Source organism: Rattus norvegicus, chromosome Y (genome assembly GCF_021556685.1).
Source record: "Rattus norvegicus strain SHRSP/BbbUtx chromosome Y, alternate assembly SHRSP_T2T, whole genome shotgun sequence".
Classification (NCBI taxonomy): domain Eukaryota; kingdom Metazoa; phylum Chordata; class Mammalia; order Rodentia; family Muridae; genus Rattus; species Rattus norvegicus.
The window spans coordinates 238594-260211 of record NC_141555.1 but is presented as its reverse complement, the minus strand read 5'-3'; the positions used below and the strand labels follow the sequence as shown (position 1 = coordinate 260211).

The window sequence follows — 21618 nt, the reverse complement described above, 5'->3', positions numbered from 1 at the left end:
CCTTGCACACAATGACACTTGTAAGAGTGTCTCAGTATTTTGACTTAGTTTACTAGTATATAATTTTATATATTCCATACTTCCTTATCCAGGAACCACTCTCAAATGTTATAAAAAACTTAATTTCTAACTTTAATAACTTTTTCCTTTCTTAAGATCCCAATATCGGCTCTAATTCATTTTCTAATAATTTCTTTAAAGTTTCTTTGCAAGTCAAACATTAACCTGGAACTACTATTGTGCAGTTATTACATTGTTTCCAAGATGAGAACACATAGCACACACCTGGGCTTTTAGGGCTGTGCTGTACTGTGCCCCTAATGCCTCAATTTCCAATTGTTGAAGAATCATTACATCAAGGAACATCCAGTTTCACAGAAATCACTAGAGCAGAAGGAGAAAGAAGTAGGAAAGTCAGATATAATAGAATAATCATGCACAGCCAGGTCAACTGAAAGGCAGTCACACACAAATGAAATCTATACAGCCGTTGTCCAGGGCCAAGGTTAGGAGAAATAGGAAAAACCAGTTTTTACAAAGAGCTGCTGTGTGTGGGCTTCTGAGATATCTCTATCCCAGCCTTCTGCTGGCAGTCCCTGTCATCGTATGTTGTACCCAGCACACATGAACCTCAAGAAAAAGGATGACCTAAGTGCAGATGCTTCAGTCCTTCTTAAAAGGGGGAACAAAAATATTCATAGGAAAGGATATATAGACAAAGTTTGGACCAGAGATAGAAAGAATGGCCATTCAGAGTCTGCCCCACCTGGGAATACAACCCACATACATACCAGACAATATTTCTGAAATATTTCTGATGCCAAGAAGTGCATACTGACAGGAGCCTGATAGGCTCCTGAAAGGCTCTGCCAAATATCATGACAAATATGGAGGTGAACAACAATTGAACTGTGTTCCCATTGGATAAGTTAGAGAAAGGATTGAAGGAGCTGAAGGAGCTTGTAACCCCATGAGAAAAACAATACCGACCAACCAGAGCTCCCAGGCTAAACCACCATCCAAAGAATACACAAGGATAGACCCATAGTGCCAGCTGAACATTTAGCAGAGGATGGCCCTGTTGGGCACCAATTGAAGGAGAAGACCTTGGCCCTGCCAAGGCTGGATCCCCCATTGTAGGGAGATGTCAGGGCAGGGAGGTGGGAAGGATAGGTAGTTAGGTGGAAGAACAACATCATGGAAGGAGGGGGAGGGGATATAGGATAGACGGTTTGTGGACAGGAAACTGGGAAAGGGGATAACATTTAAAATGTAAATAAAAAGGAATTCAACAAAAAAATGAAATGGACTTATGTGCCAGTGAGAGGGAGGGGGAAGAATGGGCTGTTTCAAAGCCTATCTCCTGAGAGGTTCTGATGAACCCTACTGATACAGATGAGGAGAATTGAAACTAACCATCAGACCGAGAACAGGGACTGCAATGGAGGAGTTAGAGGAAAACCTGAAGGGGTTTGCAACCCCAAGGAAGACCAGAGCCTAGCCTCTGACATCCTAGATCCCACTACTTCTGGTTGTCCTAGGCTGACAGCATCTGGTGGTCCAGAGGAAACAGCGGCTTTCTTTCTGGAGCCCACCATGTAAGTAAGACGGTCAGACAAGTAACAAGTCTGAACAACTAAGTGTGAGGTCAGAGTATGTGACATTCAAGAACCCCAGCTTGCTTGTCTGCTTGTTTTTTCCCTTCCTTCCTTCCTTCCTTCCTTCCTTCCTTCCTTCCTTCCTTCCTTCTTTCCTTCCTTCCTTGCATTTCTTCTTTTCCTTTCTTCCCCCTCTCTCCCTCCCTCTCTCCTACCCTCCCTCCCACGCTCCTCTCTCTCTCTCTCTCTCTCTCTCTCTCTCTCTCTCTCTCTCTCTCTCTCTCTCTCTCTCTTCTAAATCTAGAGCCAGTAATGGTGGTTAAGAGCTCACAGCTTATGACTTTTAAGAGCTGACAAATGAGTTCTATAAAACACAGTGATTCTGCAGACTACATAGCTTCAGGTTTCCTGGCCTCTACCTCATCTTCCTGCTCACAGACCATTGTGTCCCACAGCTCACAGCTTCAGATATTCTGCAGGTCAGAGTTAATTACTATTTAGACTCCTCCCAGTGTCTAACAATGCTTCTCACCCCTACCTCTTATCCTCCCCTTCTCCACCCCACCACTGCACAAAGTTTGAGTACCTAGGTAGGGCCCAAAACAGACTTTCTAGCTTGCACAAGTAACTGACAATCTAGAGCCAATAAAATTTCTCGAAAGGCCATCCTTCTAAAATGCACACTGGTCCAGAGCTCACATCTTGACTCTCAAGTGCACCAGAAGCATCTGACTACCAAAGAGCTTACAAGTGTTTGCAGGGGCACTGTTTACAGGGCAGTGAACGAGGAGGAAGAATTCAGACAAGAGAAGCAAAGATTTTGTAGGACTGAGCAACGCAAGCAGAACTCTCTAGTAACTAGCTAAGCAATATATAAAACACAATGGGGGCACCCAAATTCCATGGGGAAGAGAGCAGACCACCTAGGAGACATCCCAAGACCTCAGGACAGACTGCCACCTCTGCCCACCTCGGCCCATATCCCTGGTCCAAGGGGAAAGTGCACAGTGCCTCTGGACACAGAGATATAGGAACAGATAGCCACTGGTACCCGTGGTTCTGGTCTGCAACCAGGACTGAACTGAACCGTCCAAACAGCTCCCTGCGCCAAAATCCAATGGGGGAGAGAGCTGGAACCTCAGAAGTGTGGATACTCCTGAGAAGTCAGAGGAGAATACCCTCTGCCCACAGTCCAGACCCAAGAGGGAATCGCATTGTGCCAACTGTGCTCACTGGGTGCAAGGAAGTACATAAGCAATCAGGGGCAGAACCTGGAATAGAGCTGGAAGACAGTCTCCAGGAGCACCAACACATCTGAAATCAGAGCACCTGGTATCAGAGACAACCCAATGGCTAGAGGCGAGCCCAAGAGCCTAAGCAACAAAAACCAAGACTACTTGGCATCATCAGAGCCCAGTTCTCTCACCAAAGAAAATACTGGATATCCAACACACCAGAAAAGCAAAATTTAGATTTAAAATCACATTTTTTGATAATGATGGAGGACTTTAAGAAAGACATAAAGAACTCCCTTAAAGAAATGCAGGGGCCTTGCTGATCCTGGCCCACAGCTCCCTGCTCCCAAACCCCATGGGAGAGAGAGCTCTTCGCCCAGACATGTGGGCACTCCCGAGACTGCAGGGCAGGAGAGACCACCAGTACTGCCCACCCTTGCCCACATCCCTGGCCCAAGAGGAAACTGTACAGGGCCTCTAGAAACAGGAAGATAGGGGCACTCAAGCTGCAGGAAAGCTGCGGTCCAGACTCTGCCTGGAACTGAAGGGACCTGGTCAAACAACTTCCTGCACCCAAATCCCGTGGGAGGGAGAGCTAGACCTTCAGAGGGGCAGACACGCAGTAGTCAGCTGATCTGGCTACTCTCTGCCCACATTTCTGACTCTAGAGGAAAATACCTGGTGCCATCTGGGCCCCCTGTGCACAGGGACCCAAGATAAGATGGGGCAGGCCCTTCTGGTTACTGCCCTCACTGAGAGCTGAAACCCAGACCCAAGGAGCGACTTCAGGCCCCAGACCAGAGGTAAGACCAACTTTTCTGCTCCAAGTGACCTGCCTGGTAGACTCAGGACACACTTCCACAGGAACACCTGAAGACCAGTAGACAGAAACAACTACAAGCCTGAAAGCAGAACACTCTGTTCCCATATCTGGCTGAAAGAAAACAGAAAAATAAGTCTACAGCGCTCCTGACACACAGGCCTATAGGACAGTCTAACCACGGTTGGAAATAGCAGAACAAAGTAACACTAGAGATAATCTGATGGCGAGAGGCAAGCGCAGGAACCCAAGCAACAGAAACCAAGACTGCATGGCATCATCAGAGCCCAATTCTTCCACCAAAGCACTGAATATCCAAACACAACAGAAAAGCAAGATTTAGATTTACAATCACATTTGATCATGATGATGGAGGACTTCAAGAAAGACATAAAGAACTCCCTCAGAGAAATGCAGGAAAACACAAATAAAAAAGCAGAAGCCAATAGAGAAGAAATAACAAAATCCCTGAAAGAATTACAGGACAACACAATCAAACAGGTGAAGGAATTAAAAATGGAAATAAAAGCAATAAAGAAAGCACAAAGGGAGACAACCTGGGATATACAAAACCAAAGGAAGAGATCAGGAGCAGTAGATACAAGCATCACCAACAGAATACAAGAGATAGAAGAGAGAATTTCAGGAGCAGAAGATTCCATAGAAATCATCGACTCAACTGTCAAAGATAATGGAAAACAGAAAAAGATACTGGCCCAAAACATACAGGAAATCCAGGACTCAATGAGAAGATCAAACCTAAGGATAATAGGTATAGAAGAGAGTGAAGACTCCCAGCTCAAAGGACCAGTAAATATCTTCAACAAATCATAGAAGAAAACTTCCCTAACCTAAAAAAAGAGATACCAATAGGCATACAAGAAGCCTACAGAACTCCAAATAGATTGGACCAGAAAAGAAACTCCTCCCATCACATAATAGTCAATACACCAAATACACAAGACAAAGAAAGAATATTAAAAGCAGTAAGGGAAAAAGGTCAAGTGACATTCAAAGGCAGACCTATCAGAATTACACCAGACTTCTCATCAGGGACTATGAAAGCCAGAAGATCCTGGACAGATGTCATACAGACCCTAAGAGAACACAAATGCCAGCCCAGGTTACTGTATCCTGCAAAACTCTCAATTAACATAGAAGGAGAAACCAAGATATTCCATGACAAAACCAAATTTACACAATATTTTTCTACAAATAAAGTCCTGAAAGGCATAATAAATGTTAAAGCCCAACACAAGGACACAAGCTACACGCTAGAAAAAGCAAGAAACTAATCATTTTGCAACAAAACAAAGAGAAGACAAGCACACAAACATAATCTCACTTCCAAACATAAATATAACAGGAAGCAACAATCACTATTCCTTAATATCTCTCAGTATCAATGGCCTCAACTCCCTCATAAAAAGACACAGATAACAAATTGGATATGCAATGAGGACCCTGCATTCTGCTGCCTACAGGAAACACACCTCAGAGACAAAGACAGACAGTACCTCTGAGTGACAGTATAAAAACAGCTTTCCAAGCATTGGTCTGAAGAAGCAAGCTGGAGTAGACATTCTAATATCGAATAAAATCGATTTTCAACTAAAATTCATCAAAAAAGATAAGGACACTTCATATTCATCAAAGGAAAAATCCACCAAGATGAACTCTCAATCCTAAATATCTATGCCCCAAATACAAGGGCACCTACATACATAAAAGAAACCTTACTAAAGCTCAAATCACATATGGCACATCACACAATGATAGTAGGAGATTTCAACACCCCACTCTCATCAATGTGTCGACAGATCATGGAAACAGAAATCAAGCTGAGACATAGACAGACTAAGAGAAGTCATGAACCAAATGGATTTAACAAATATTTATAGAACATTCTATCCTAAAACAAAAGGATATACCTTGTTCTCACCACCTCATGGTACTTTCTCCAAAACTGACCACATAATCGGTCATAAAACAGGCCTCAATAGATACAGAAAGATAGAAATAATCCCATGCATCCTATCAGATCACCACTGGGTAAAGCTGGTCTTCAAAAATAATAAGGAAAGAACGCCCACATATACATGGAAGTTGAACAATGCTCTACTCAATGATAACCTGGTCAAGGAAGAAATAAGGAAAGAAATTAAAGACTTCTTAGAATTTAATGAAAATGAAAGCACAACATACCCAAACTTATGGGACACAATGAAAGCTGTGCTAAGAGGAAAACTCATAGCTCTGAGTGCCTGCAGAAAGAAACAGGAAAGAGCATATGTCAGCAGCTTGAGAGCACACCTAAAAGCTCTAGAACAAAAAGAAGCAAATACACTCAGGAGGAGTAGAATGCAGGAAATAATCAAACTCAGAGCTGAAATCAACCAAGTAGAAACAAAAAGGACTATAGAAAGAATCAACAGAACCAAAAGTTGGTTCTTTGAGAAAATCAACAAGATAGATAAAGCTTTAGCCAGACTAACGAGAGGACACAGAGAGTGTGTACAAATTAACAAAATCAGAAATGAAAAGGGAGACATAACTACAGATTCAGAGAAAATTCAAAAAACCATCAGATACTACTACAAAAGCCTATATTCAACTAAACTTGAAAATCTGCAGGAAATGGACAATTTCCTAGACAGATACCAGGTACTGAAGTTAAGTCAGGAACAGATAAACCATTTATTTTTTTTTTTTTTTCTTTTCTTTTTTTTCGGAGCTGGGGACCGAACCCAGGGCCTTGTGCTTCCTAGGCAAGCGCTCTACCACTGAGCTAAATCCCCAACCCCAGATAAACCATTTAAACAAGCCCATAACTCCTAAAGAAATAGAAGCAGTCATTAAAAGTCTCTCAAACGCGCTTATCTAGGAAGCGCAAGGCCCTGGGTTCGGTCCCCGGCTCTGAAAAAAAGAACCAAAAAAAAAAAAAAAAAAGTCTCTCAAACAAAAAGAGCCCAGGTCCAGACGGGTTTAGTGCAGAATTCTATCACACATTCATAGAGGACCTCATACCAATACTATCCAAACTATTCCACAAAATTGAAACAGATGGAGCACTACCGTATTCCTTCTATGAAGCCACAATTACTCTTATACCTAAAACACACAAAGAACTAATAAAGAAAGAGAACATCAGACCAATTTCACTTATGAATATTGATGCAAAAATCCTCAATAAATTTTTGCAAACTGAATTCAAGAGCACATCAAAACAATCATCCACCATGATCAAGTAGGCTTCATTCCAATGATGCAAGGATGGTTTAATATATAGAATACAATCAACATAATCCATTATATAAACAAACTGAAAGATAAAAACCACATGATCATCCCACTAGATGCTGAGAAAGCATTTGAAGAAATTCAACACTCCTTCATGATAAAAATCCTGGAAAGAACAGGAATTCAAGGTCAATATCTGAACATAGTAAAAGCCATGTATGGCCAACAAGTAGGTAATAATAAACTAAATGGAGAGAAACTTGAAGCGATCCCACTAAAATCAGGGACTAGACAAGGCTGCCCATTCTCTCCCTATTTATTCAATATAGTTCTTGAAGTCCTAGCCAGAGCAATCAGACAACAAAAGGAGACAAAAAAGGGGATACAGCTTGGACAGGAAGAAGTCAAAATATCACTATTTGCAGATGATATGATTGTATATTTAAGTGATCCCAAAAGTTCCACCAGAGAACTACTAAAGCTGATAAACACCTTCAGTAACGTGACTCGGTATAAAATTAACTCAAATAAATCAGTTGCCTTCCTCTACACAAAAGAGAAACAAGCCGAGAAAGAAATTAGGGAAATGACACCCTTCATAATAGTCCCAAATAATATAAAGTACCTCGGTGTGACTTTAACCTAGCAAGTAAAAGATCTGTACAATAAGAACTTCAAGACTCTGAAGAAAGAAATTGAAGAAGACCTCAGAAGATGGAAAGATATTCCATGCTCATGGATTGGCAAGATTAATATAGTAAAAATGGCCATTTTACCAAAAGCAATCTACAGATTCAATGCAATCCCCATCAAAATACCGATCCCATTCTTCAAAGAGTTAGACAAAACAATTTGCAAATTCATCTGGAATAACAAAAAACCCAGGATAGCTAAAGTATCCTCAACAATAAAAGGACTTCAGGGGGAATCACTATCCCTGAACTCAAGCAGTATTACAGAGCAATAGTGATAAAAACTGCATGGTATTGGTACAGAGACAGACAGATAGACCAATGGAATAGAATTGAAGACCCAGAAATGAACCCACACACCTATGGTCACTTGATTTTTGACAAAGTAGCTAAACCATCAAATCAAAAAAGATAGCACTTTCAGCAAATGGTGCTGGTTCAATGGCATGCATTCTTATCACCCTGTACAAAGCTTAAGTCCAAGTGGATCAAGGACTTCCACATCAAACCAGATACACTCAAACTAATAGAAGAAAAAGTGGGGGAAAGTCTCAAACACATGGGTAATGGGGAAATTTTCCTGAACAAAACGCCAACGGCTTATGCTCTAAGATCAAGAATCGACAAATGGGATCTCATAAAACTGGAAAGCTTCTGTAAGGCAAAGGACACTATTGTCAGGACAAAACGGCAATCAACAGATTGGAAAACATCTTTACCAATCCTACAACTGAGAGAGAGCTAATATCCAAAATATACAAAGAACTCAAGAAGTTAGACCGCAGGGAGACAAATGACCCTATTAATAAATGGGGTTCAGAGCTAAACAAAGAATTCACTGCTGAATGGCTGAGAAGCACCTAAAGAAATGTTCAACATCCTTAGTCATAAGGGACATGCAAATCAAAACAACCCTGAGATTCTACTTCATACCAGTCAGAATGGCTAAAATCAAAAACTCAGGTGACAGCAGATGCTGGCGAGGATGTGGAGAAAGAGGAACACTCCTCCATTGTTGTTGGGATTGCAAACTGGTACAACCATTCTGGAAATCAGTCTGGAGTTTCCTCAGAAAATTAGGCATTGAACTACCTGAGGACCCACCTATACCTCTCTTGGGCATATACCCAAAAGATGCCCCAACATATAAAAAAGACACATACTCCACTATGTTCATAGCAGTCATAGCATAGTATTCATAATAGCCAGAAGCTGGAAAGAACCCAGATGCTCTTCAACAGAGGAATGGATACAGAAAATGTGGTACATCTACACAATGGAATATTACTCAGCTATCAAAAACAACGGCTTTATGAAATTCATAGGCAAATGGTTGGAACTGGAAAATATCATCCTGAGTGAGGTGACCCAATCACAGAAAAACACACATGGTGTGCACTCATTGATCAGTGAATATTAGTCTAAAAGCTCGAATTACCCAAGATAAAATCCACAGGCCACAGGAAGCTCAAGAAGGAACACCAAAATGCGGATGCTCCCACTCCTTTTTAAAAGTGGAAAAAATATCCATAGGAGGGGATATGGAAGCCACATTTAGAGCAGTGACTCAAGGAATGGTTATTCAGAACCTGACCCACATCTGGCCCATATATATATACAGCCACCAAACTAGTTAGGAATAATGAAGCTAAAGAGTGCATGCTGAAAGGGACCGGATATAGATCTCTCCTGAGCGACACATCCAAAGCATGTCCAATACAGAGGTCATTGCTAGCAGCAAATCATTGAACTGAGAACAGGACCCATTGGGGGAATTAAAGGAAGGATTGAAAGAGCCCAAGGGGCTCGCATCCCACTAAGAACAACAATGCAAACCTGAGTGTCCAGGGACTAAACTACTACTGAAAACCTATACATGAACTGACCCATAGCTCCAACAGCATATGTAGCAGAGAATAGACTTCTTGGGGCAAGGGTGGAATCTGAAGCCTTGGTCCTGCCAAGGTTGGAACCCAAGTGCAGGGGATATGGGGGGGTGTATAAGGGGAGTTTATAGGGGGAATACCCTTATGGGGGGGTCTTGTGGACAGGAAACAGGGAAGGGGATTAATGTTTAAAATGAAAGTAAAGAAATATATCTAATAAGAACATTTTAAAAATTAACATAAAATAGATCAGAATTTGAAAATGTAAAAAGCAAACAAACAAACAACCAAAAGAACCCCACTCGTCCATTGAAAACAGGATTGCAAACTTGTTCAACCACTCTGGAAATCAGTCTGGCAGTTCCCCCAGAAAACTGGAAATTGTTCTACCTGAAGATTCAGCTATACAACTCCTGGGCATATGCCCAAAAGATGCTCCACAATACCACAAGGACACATGCTCCATTATGTTCACAGCAGCCTTATTCATAATACCCAGAAACTGGAAGCAAATCAGATTGTCCCTTGACTGAAAAATGGATATCAGCCAAAATGTACAGAAGACTCATGATACATCCCACAGTCTGAAGAGTTAAACAAGAAGGAACTCCCAAGTGAGGGTGCTTCAATCTCACTTACAAGGGGGAACAAAATAATCATGGGAGGCAGAGGGAGGGAGGGACCTGAGTGGCAGAGGGGAGGGAGAAGGGAAAAGGGAGAACAGGATCAGACATTGGGGGGAAGACAGGAGAGAGAAGCCCAGAGGGCCAGGAGAATGAATAGAAACATGCTGTTCTCAGGGGTGGGTGATGGGAGTTGAGGCACTCGGGGAGAGGGGGGTATGCCATCATGGAAGGTGGTAACCCCTAGAAAGTCCTAGAGATCTGAGATGTGAGAGACCTTGGCCCAAATGCCCACCAGTGAGGAGATGGGACTGGAAGTGCTCACCTCTAGTAGTCAGACAGGGTCACCAGTGGAGGGATGGGGACACCAATCCACCTGCAGATTTTTGACCCACAATTGTTCCTGTGTAAAAGAAATGCAGAGACACAATGGAACACACAGTGAAGGAAAGGCGATCCCATGACTGGTCCAATGTGGATCCATCCCATGAGCAGGCACCAACTCTTACTGACACTGTTACTGATGCTCTGCTGTGCTCTCAGACAGGAGCCTAGCAAGGCTGTCTTCTGAGAGGCTCTGCCAGCAGCTGACTGAGACAGATGCAGATCCTTAAAGCCAACCACTCGACTGAGGTCGGTGGTGCAGTGTGGGAAAGTTAGGAGAAGAATTAAAAGAAGTGAAGGGAAGGGCAACCTCAGAGGAAGAACAACAGTACCAACTAACCTGGACCCCTGGTAGCTCCCAAAGACTCAGTCACCAACCAAAGAGCGTACGTGGGCTGGTTCAAGTGGACCAACTGCCTTGTCTGTCCCCAGTGGCAGAGGACTCAGCTAATCCTGTCAAGACTCGATGCCCCAGGGAAGGGGGATGCCCAGGGATGGGCGCACCATCTCAGAGGTGAAAGGATGGGGAATGGGGTGAAGAGCTCTGGGACGGGAGACTGGGAGGAGGCAACATTTGGGTGTAAATAAAGAAAATAACTAATTTTAAAACTGAAAAACAATAAAAGAAGAAGCTAAAATATTTACCAATGACCTGCTGGGGAAGGGTTTAGGGTTGATTAAAAATCATTAAAAGGGTTTAAAATATGTCTCTCGTGACCTCAGGTCTATTCACGCTAACAGAGATTGATTTAACAATATAAGTCTAGCCTTGCTCTGCTGGCATTACTACGATATAGCTATGTTTTATACACTAACCCATGCAGGAAACTGTTATGTTCTACACTACATAAAGATTAAAAAATTCCCCAGATTCTTTATGAATTATGTTTATAAGTTAAAAACTTATAGCTTCAATTTAAAATAGTTATGTTAAATCTAAACCCAAGAGAGGTTTAACGTAAAGTCCTAGTCTTACAAAAGCTATTAAGTTACTGTAGACGTTTAGCGACAATTTAAAAATGCATGTTCATAGTCACCTTATCAATGACCAAATTGTTGAATATGTTCAGATTGCAAACACACACACACACACACACACACACACACACACACACACACACACACACAAGGATCGCTTAACTGAGATATGCCATGGAGACCACAGGAGCCTGGGATGACTGGTCTGGGTTATGAACTATGGACGAATCTCTGTCTCTCTCTGTCTCTGTCTCTCTGTCTGTCTCTCTGTCTCTGTCTCTCTCTCTGTTTCTCTCTCTGTCTCTCTCTGTCTCTGTCTCTCTCTGTCTCTGTGTCTCTCTGTCTCTGTCTCTCTCTCTCCCTCTCTCTTCTCCTCCTGCTCCTCTTGTTTCTCCTTTACTTTCTTCTTCCTCTTTCTTTCTCTTTTCTCTCCACACACCCTTTCTCTTTTTCTCTTCTCTCTCCTGACTCAGCATGGCAACTCCCCTGACCTCAGACCTTGAGCTCAATGAATTCAACCCAAAGCAGCTTTCCAGAATTATTCCTTTTAATATAATCTAATTGGCTTGAACTGGCTCATTTCACCAGCAGAGAAATAAAGTATCAGTAATCTCTATTCATGTCTCTGATAAATGATTAGATAAAAAAATGTTCTAAGATATGTAGAGGTTTGAAGATAAGTTCTGAGTCTGAGGGTCTCAAAAACTATTAAAGGTGTGTGTGTGTGTGTGTGTGTGTGTTTGTGTGTGTGTGTGTGTGTGTGTGTGTGTGTAATATTTCAGATTTCTTGACCCTCCTATGCTGTTATTGCCCTGGGATCTTGAAGATGCAAGATTTGCTGGAGTAAGACTGCCCACTACTGGGCTGGGGATTTAGCTCAGTGGAAGAGCGCTTACCTAGGAAGCACAAGGCCCTGGGTTCGGTCCCCAGCTCCGAAAAAAAAAAAAAAAAAAAAAAAAAAAAGAACAAAGACTGCCCACTACTCAGTCACAAGCTCAGAATTCTGAGTTTTCTTTAGTTGTCTCCTGACTTACAAATGGTTTTCATTAGGCTAAAACATTTCTGTCCAACCTTTGTACCTAGCTCTCTGGACAAAACACCAAACCAAACCAAACATATCTTTTAATCTAAAGCTATCGTTTTTGCTAAGACTCAAAGGCATGAGTCTGCTCTTGCTATCATACAGACACATGTTAACTGCTTTTTTAAAATATGAATTTTAATATGGTATGCTTATATATCTCCATCTGTGAGCTAAATTTCATATAAACTTCAGGGAGTCAAAGAAATCTCAAGACCTTGATCTACCCGCCACATGTCAAATGACTCTAGATAAGTACATCCAAACTTTCTGCACATGTCTGTCCCTCAAAATGAGATTCCCCCTCTTTCTCCAGGAGATTCCTTACCTTCTCCAATTACTAGGAAATTATACCTTGTGCCCCTGGGAGTCTATGATATCTCAGCAGATTCTCAAGTGGCTGGCAAACTCCATCCAGGGATCACCAGAGGACTGCAAACTGCTGAGCTCTGTCTGCACTTGCTGAAAGTAAAACAGATCAGCTGTTGTGATTGTTTCCTATCTCTTCGACTGGATCAGCTAATCAGCTAATCTTCAAATAAATGCTTACTTGTGAAGAACCCTAGGGCCTTTGGCCAGCCTTACACCCCCTGTCTCCGGGGCAAGACTAGGCCAAGTTCTATTCTCCACCCACAGGAACATTTTTGAGTAGAAAATTCTCAGACTGTACTGACTGATGCTTGATGGCTTTAAAGGTTAATATTCTTAGCCGATAAGCAGTAACCTTGCTGAGGTAACCTGTTCCCATAAAAGGCATAAGAACTGCTTGTAATAGCCATTCGGAGTCACTTTCTAGTCACTCACCTTGAGGGACTAATTGAAGGTTGACCCTGAAGTGATGAAAAATAAACCTCTTGCTTTTCCATTGATCTGCATCTCGGTGTCTCACTCGGGGTTATCTCGAAGTAAGTACCACTGAAAGAGGGTTGTGGGGTGGGAGGGTCGTCCTGAATTTGGGTAGACACCCCTGCCCCCATCCCTGGAGACCTATCAGAGTGCAAAAGGACAAACTCAGCAACAGGCACCTACTGCTGTTTGTCTCTGGTCTTTTGCTTTCACTTTTGACTCCTGAGCATGGTGTTGGCTGGAAAGCCTCTACCCTGGTGTGGGTCAATTGCAGAGGGCAGATGTGGCTTAACTCTGTGACCCTGGGGATTCTGGAGGACACTTCAGGCCCCTGGAGGGAGTCAGGAGGACTCTGCACTATTGAAACTTGCTAAACTCCATACTGGTAGGATCCAAGGGAGTCGCCAGGTTACCTGGTTTCTACACTCACAGCAGGGCCAAAGTGTTTGTGTGTTGTCTTTCTCTGTGTTTGTTGGTGTTAGTTATCTCATTTTGTGTTCTTGGACTTGAAGTCACAATATTTTTGGACATGGGACAGACTGAATCTACCCCATTAAACATCCTAGTTAACCACTGGAGGGAAGGTAGGGAAAGAGGAGAAAACTTGTCAGTAGCGAAAGACCCCCGGAGTGATGACACCCTCACTCAAGTCTTGGGATAACTCGACCCCATAAGAACTCACACAAGACCATCCTTGCTGTAATCACATGAGGTTTATGGATAGCAACCAGTGCACTGGGGTCGAGACTTGTATCCCACGCAGGGGCAGTGGGGTTCGACCCCTAGAGGCTGGGAGAAGAGCTATTTAAAGGGAGAAACCACAACCCGAGGGGGCAGGGATGGTGTCATTGGAAAGTGTGTAGAGTAACAGTGAAAAATCACAAGGAAAAACTCTCTGTCTCCCAAGATTGTCTTGTAGGAGGAGCCATCTCCTGCTTCTCAGATTGTTTAACTTCATGGTCTGCTCGTTCCTAGGAGAAGTTGCTTCCTGCTTCTCAACATTGTTCTCTAAGATTTATGGTCAGCTAGTTTCTGGGAGAAAGCTGTTGAGCTGGCCAATGTAATTACCCATTTTATAGCCCTAGGAGAGGCTTCTTGGAACATACAATTCTGGGGCCTGAAACATATCCCTCCTGCAAGTTAAGCAGCCAGGCACTAATACTTACTACTGAATGCAGGACATAGGAGCGGTAAACCATCCAGTGGCTGACATCCGCCCTACTGTGCCTAACCCCTACACCCTGCTGAGCTTTTAGCCACCGTCCAGAATTTGGTACCTAGTCTCAGACTTGAAAGAAGCTTTCTTTTGCCTGCCTTTGTCACCCCGAAGTCAAGAATACTTCGCCTCTGAGTGGAAAGACCCAGAGGATGGGACCACCAGTCAGCTGACATGGGACTAGATTCTTTACCACTTGGGCTCAATCCAGCTACCTTACTGCCCGATCCCACCTCAAGCCACCACATCACAAATGTCAAGGAAAACTGCAGAATCCCATGGGTGGAGAAAAGAACTCTCCCACTGACCCCTGCTTGGAGACGAGGCTACCTGGTTTAAGGGCAGGAAGCAGGCGACATTTGATTTTAATGTACTGAAGAGAGAGGTGTTTTGGTTTGTTCTTCTTTGATTGGTTGTGGTTTGTTTTTTCCATTTATTTAAAATAGATCTCTTTCTCACTTCATATATCCTGATTATGGTATCTCCTCCTTCTACACTTCCCAATACCTGCATCCATCACTTCTGTCCCTTCTTGATCCCCTTCCTTTCTGTCTCTTATTGTAAAAAACAGGATTTTAATGTTTAATAATAAATTATAACAAGATAAAACATACTAAAAAAATAACAGAAAGAAAAGAAACAAAAAGTAGATACAAGAATCAGAGACCCACTCACAAATACCATACAAACACTAAACTGAAACCCATAATATATACACAGAGGACCTGGTGGAGACCTATGGAGGTCCTGTGCATCCAGCCTCAGTCTCTGTGAGTTCATATGAGCTTTGCTCAGTTAATTTAGAGAGCCTTGTCTTTTCTTTCTGTCCTCCATTCCCTTTGGCTCTTACAATCATTCCAGTTACTCTTTCATGAGGTTCCCTGAGTCCTGACAGGAGGATTTGATGAAGAAATCCCACTTAGGGCTGAGTGTACCAAAGCTTCTCCCTCCCCATGCCCTCTTTCTACCCCCCCCATTCTGTATTTTTTTCCCATCCGCTGCAGGAGGAAGCTTTGATGACTGAACAAAGCTGTATGAGTACAGCGAAATGCCCTTAACAGTAATTTGTTGGGATCTTTTAATTTTATTTTTCTATAGATTGGTAGTATTTGCTTTTAGGTCACTGGGCTCTTTAGTCTCAACTTCTTGGCCACCCAAGCAGTGTCAGATATAGGTCTGATGGAGGGAGCCGTAAGTCAAGTCAAATATTTACTAGTTAGCCCTCAAATATGTGACATAGATACCATAGCATGTCTTGGAGGTAGGATAGCATTATACATCAAAAGATTTGTGGTTGGTACCTTCTGCTGGCCTTCAGGAACAAATAAGCACACATGAGTGAGTGAGCACAGTCTCAGCTACATGAGGCTCACAATACCGCTCTTCCCAGCACATAATTGAACCACAGATGTGGAAATAGATGTAAACACTATTCATTAATGCTGAAACATCAAAATCTTAAGTTTGCTTAATCATCGTAGGAGGCGGAGTCCGATGTCAGAAGACAGAATGAGCCAAGTGAAATAGTTCAGAGAATCATGGGACCCATCCGTAATCAACCAAATTTTTCAGTGAAATATGAAGAGCAACGGTCCAGCAAAAGGGTAAGGAAGGAATCCCATGCACTTGAATCTAAAACACTGACCTTTCTACATCAGCTGCAAGAGCATTACAAGAGGCCAGGGTTAAAAATAGCTGTAAGTTCCCCATATGTGTGTATGTACATGTACCTGTCCTTCAGTCCTTTTGTAAGCATCCATGATTCCAAGAAGAATGATATCCAGATTCAAGTAGCATGTAAATGCAAGGAGTGTTTTATTCTGTAGAAGTTCTGCATGCTGGGGTCTCCCATTATCAAGATAGATACCCGAGTGAGCTTGCAGGTTTGATTTAAAGCACATTGGGGAATTCCCAGGTAGGTGACCTTATCCCGCTCTATCTCTTAGGGAATGTTATTGGAGCATGGAGCCTGGAATCTGTTGTTGAGTAATTCAGGGGTAGGTGGCCTGACCTTGTTCTATCTCTTAAGGACATTCAGAACTATTACCTGGGTGTGAAGGCTGGATACTGTTGCTGAGCCATTGTCCTTACTTTAGGCCAAGTGGTGGGGCAGTTTCTGACTAGTTGCATGAAGCCTCAGTTTTTAGTCCTAATCTCTTGAACTGCCAATTTGAGACCTGTCATGGAGTCAGCCTGTCTCATCATTTCACCCTCAGTTTGGGCCATCTCCAATCCTTGAGAGATTTTAATAAAACTGTTCTGAAACAAACCAAACTAAAGCACTGATTATGCAGAGACAGTAAGTCCAAGCTAACATCAGTAGAATCTGGCATGGATTCTTTGACCACCCCTGAGCAGCCAACATAGAAACATCATTCGTCATCTAAGGCTGCACAGAGTCCTCCCTACTAGAGGAACAGCAAGTCTAGGCCTCTTCTGTTCTCTCAGACCACTTCTGTCAGGGATGCACTATTTCATCTCCTATTTTCCTGTATCTATCTCTATCCGTAGGGCCTTGAAATTTTTATCTAGGAGTATTAGGACTGAGGCACCTACAATAGCAGCTCCAGCCAGCCCTATAGGCCAAGGAGAGAACCTAGAAACACAACAGAAGTGACCTGATTGTGTGGAGGTGCTAGCTGGCTGGAGACATCCTACCCAGAGTAGTAAGTCATTCTGGGTACAAGCTGTACTAGAACATAAAAATCCTCAGTTGCATTTATAGCCAGGCCATAAATGTATGTAGTAAGCCCTGAAGTACGCGTTACAGTGCAGTGGCAGAGGTGGGAATCAGTTGGGGATATCTTCTTTCCAATGCAGAGTCCCTGTCTGGTAACCAACGGTTCTTTGTTAAGTCCAGGGAGAGAGGAGTTAAGAACCAGCAATCTGATCTGCCTTCTTGCCAGCCACTGTGAACTTGATGACAAGGTTTGTAGCATCTCCATTGGGGGAATCCAGATAGTAATGGGGTAGTGGCTGGGGCAGCAAAATGTAGGCAGCAAGCAAGCAGGATCACTGGAGTACTGGAGTCACAGTTTCAGTATCAACAGGGTATGGAGTGACCTTCCATTGTTCCTGTTGCCTGGAAGTCTCCTGTGCTGGACCTTGACTGCTGGATCGTCTCTCCTCGTAGGGTTAACACGAGAGTGATGTATCCACATTCTGATCCTGTCCACCTTATCAGCCCTATGTGTGGTCAGGAACACGATGTAAGGCCCTTTCCAGCAAGGTTCCAGAGTCTTGTGGTTATATCTGTTAATCCAGATTTGTCACATGGTTCAAAGTAATGGGGGCTACGTAGAGGGACAAACTCATAAACCTGGCTGATGGAAGGCCAGAGTTGCGTGTAGATCCTATGGAGGGCTCCCAAGGATTTTTAAAACGTTTGCTGGTCATATTCAGCTAAGATACCGACTGGAGGTAGGGCAGCATGGGAGGGGGCCTCCCATATAGGATCTCAAAAAGCAGAGAAACCTAAAATATAGGCAGTGTTCCTAGCTGTAAATAAGGCATAAAGTAGGAGAGATTCCCAGTCGCTGCCAGTTTCAGGTGTAGATTTGGTAAAGGCCGCCTTCAGGGTCCGATTCATCCCTTCTACTTGCCCTGAACCATGGGGAAGGTATGCATAATATAATTTTCTATTGGTTCCCCAGAATCTCTACCTATGGTAGAGGTGGAGTTACCTAAGAGAGGAATGCTGGTTCATTGTCAGACCGAAGCAGGGTAGGCAAACCATATCTGGGTATGATGTCCTCCAGAAGCTTTTTTTCCCACTATTTTGGCAGACTCCCTCTCTGTGGGGTAGGCTTCAACCCATCCTGAAAAGGTATCCATAACAATTAGCAAATACTTGTGTCCATAAGTTCCTGGTTTTATTTCTGTAGTCTATTTCCCAATTAGCCCCTGGCTGTTGACCCCTGATTCTGGTTCCTGTAGTCTGAGGAGTTCACAGCCTGGCAGATGGCTCAGTCTGAGATTACCTGATCAACCACGTGTCCTAAGTCAAATATTTTGTACCTTGCCCCTCACAAAAATTACTTCAGTTTGCAGTGACCAACAGTGAAGTTTAATGGATCTGATGGATGACTGGCTTAGCAAACTTCTTAGGTAGGATGGTGCAGCCTTCAGAGGTCAGCAACCGTCAGTCTCTTCTGAAAACTCCTTGGCATTTCACCTGATGTCGTTTGTCTTCAGTAGTATACTCAGGGATGGTTAGGAGTGCATTGGGCAGCAAAGCTATCAGGAGTTGGCAGCTTGAGTAGCCTCCCTTTTGGCTTTATCAGCTAGCCTGTTCCCTCAGACAATTTCTGATGTCCCTGTCTGATTGATGCCCAGGGCAATGAACTATAGCCATTTTGAGAGTGTTTTGAATAAAGCAAGTATTCCTTCCTTATTTTTGATGGTTTTTCCTTGGGCAGATATTAGTCCTATCTGCTGTCAGTGTAAATGTTGGCTATGGCTCTTTTTGCCAGTCTTAAAGCCTGGGTAAGAGCCTTTTGCTCAGCTTTCTGAGCTGAAGTTCCCAGCAGCAAATCAGTGGTCCAAATAACAGGTCCAAGTCCACTACCACCACCCCTGCGTCCCTGACTCCATTCTGGATGAAGCTGCTCCTATCCCTGTGGTACATACGTTCCCCATCAGCCTGACACTCTGGATGTGCCCCAGAACTATACAGAGAGCAAACATGCTGCACATCTGTGGCTGGGTCAGAGAGGAGGATGGCTGGGTTTAGGGCAGAAGATGGGTTATATCTTATGTGAGGGGACTCAAAAGTAGAGCCTGAAAGTGCACCAACTGGGGTTCGACAGCCACTGGCTGGGTGGATTCTTGAGGGTCCCCTCAGTAGCATGGGGGAGGGGAGATAGTGATAACAAGTCCCTGACCCATGGTTACGTTGCCAGCATCTTTGACTAGAAGGACAGTGGCAGCTGTGGTCCAGAAGCAGGCTGGCCATTTTTGGCCCACCGGGTCCAGCTTCTTAGATAAATCAGACTCAGGTCTTTTCTATGATCCCAAAGTTTGGGTGAGCACCCCCTTTGCTGTCCCCTCTCTCTGATCCACATACAGGTGAAATGGTTTGTGACTCTCTAGGAGGGCCAATGCTGCCATCTCCAGTAAGGCTCTTCTTAGAGTCTTAAGAGCTACATTCCTCTTAAGGGTCCATCTACTTTGTTTTCTTGGTCCTGGAAGACCTCATAAGGCTTTGGCTAGCTCAAGACCTTTGCACCCAAAGTCTACAAAACCTGTGAGATCCCAGAAATTCCTGTACTTGCTTTAGGGTTGTTGCAACTGGGATGCTGAGGATGGTTTGCTTCCAGGTGTCCAACAGCATGTTGGCTGGCCCCCGTTGACTATGCATCCCAGATAGGGGACCTCAAGATGACAAAGCTGGGCCTGCCTTCTTAGCAGACACTGGGCAGCCAAGTTGTCTCAGTTCCTGTAGGAGTCTCATGAGGCCTCCTGGCATGTCTCCAAGCCGGGAGCCCTGCAATACACACAGGACCACAGTTATTTGGGGGTGGGCCCACAGGTGCTGACCCAAGTACTCAGGCAGTGCCTCCTCCAAGGTGATAGGTTCAGAGACCAGATCTTTTAAATCCAGACTCCATTTTAGAGAACCTGCCCTAAGTTTGAACTCAGGTTCAAACAGGCATTAGTTTCCAAGTTACGCCCCAGCCCCCACCCCCAACAAAACCTGGGCCTCTCTCCAGTCTCTAGGCTCACCCCAGTAAGATCTGCACTCCAGGTTACACCCCCAACAAGACCAGTGGCTCCAGGTTATTACCCCAAGAGATCTGCACCCCCAGGTTACAAGCCCCCAACTCCCTTCCCCATCTCCTCACCCCCACTGCCTAATGAGCACCAATGCAGAGAGAAATAGAAATTGAGTCTACAATTTGATCTCCAGCACCAGCCAGTTAAACTAAAGGCCTTAGTATCTTTCCAATTTAGATGCTTGCACACTTATCTGCTCCCCCCACCCCTTTGCTGCTTGCTGTAAAGCTTAATCCTGGATAGATGCTCAGGGCCCCTTATTCCAACAAAAGAAGTCCTGCCTGCCTGAGGTTAACTGAGGGGCTGAGCTAGCTTAACTAGAATAAACCCTGATGTGAGACTGCATTGGATCAGCTCCTGTCCAGTTTAATACTTTAGTGGCACTAACAGCCTGCAGTCCTGAATCCTTGATGCAGGTGTGTCCATGTCAGTTGTCCCTTGAAGCCTCTCTCCCAGTCTTGCCATTCAAAGACAAATAGAGGCTGGCTTTAGGCCACAAAGCTATTCAGTGTCTGAAGCTTTCAAAAGGATGTCAGGGGCAGTTTGGTTAACAAAAGCCATGTTCACAGCTGACTGTTACTCTCTGGCTTCTGGGTCAAAAGCAGTATAGGTCCTATAGGTTTAAAAAACTCTAGATATTCCCTGGGGTCCTCATTCTTTCCCTGCATAACCTGGCTAACCTTACATAAATTTGTGGGCTATCCGGTGGCCTCTCAGAGCCCCCACCCCGCCCATCAGAATCTGGCACCTGTTCTTTAACAGCATTGCTAAATTCTCAGTCAGGTCCAGTCCAAGGAAAGGCTGCACCTATATCAGCCTGAACTAGAGTAGGCAGCCCATTTGCTCCCAGAACCATTTTCTGGGTGGCTCCCAAGAACCCTCTCTCTCTTTCCTCTGTTGTGTAGTGCAGCTAGAGCTGACACCTGGGTTGACTGACACTCATCCCAGGTAAGTCAACATGACTGAATCTAGAAGACCTGTGAGAGCTCATGGTCTATCTAAAAATGGGAGGGGGGTTTCTGCCAGTTCCTGCAAATGGCACATGTGTCATGAACACATATTCCCCTGAACATCTGGGGGGAGATTCTACCTGGGTTCCATAGCCTGGAGAGGTAAGGCCTTAGTAGACTGCCCTCTGGAGAGTATGGGCCTGAATGTGAGGTGGACTCCAAGTGGGGTCGGGGAGGTCAGGGGCTGCTCTTCCCTCTGCCTGTGCTGGCTGAGGAAGGGTAGTGGCAGAGAGG

General features: G+C 44.0%; 2 long non-coding RNA genes across 4 annotated transcripts in view; one reads left to right on the top strand and one right to left on the bottom strand.

Annotated features, from left to right (window-relative positions):
• LOC108353311 (uncharacterized) overlaps window positions 1-13580 on the bottom strand; it is a 29297-nt gene extending 15717 nt beyond the window's left edge. Inside the window, exons 1-3 of the long non-coding RNA XR_015647336.1 lie at window positions 13342-13580; window positions 12866-12999; window positions 10420-10497 (exon numbers count right to left, since the gene is read on the bottom strand). This is a non-coding gene — a long non-coding RNA (uncharacterized LOC108353311). The remainder of the gene's footprint in view (window positions 1-10419; window positions 10498-12865; window positions 13000-13341) is intronic.
• LOC147997928 (uncharacterized) overlaps window positions 13353-21618 on the top strand; it is a 36728-nt gene continuing 28462 nt past the window's right edge. For all 3 annotated transcript variants that reach the window (XR_015647335.1, XR_015647334.1, XR_015647333.1), the window contains exons 1-2: window positions 13353-13442; window positions 16081-16203. This is a non-coding gene — a long non-coding RNA (uncharacterized LOC147997928). The remainder of the gene's footprint in view (window positions 13443-16080; window positions 16204-21618) is intronic.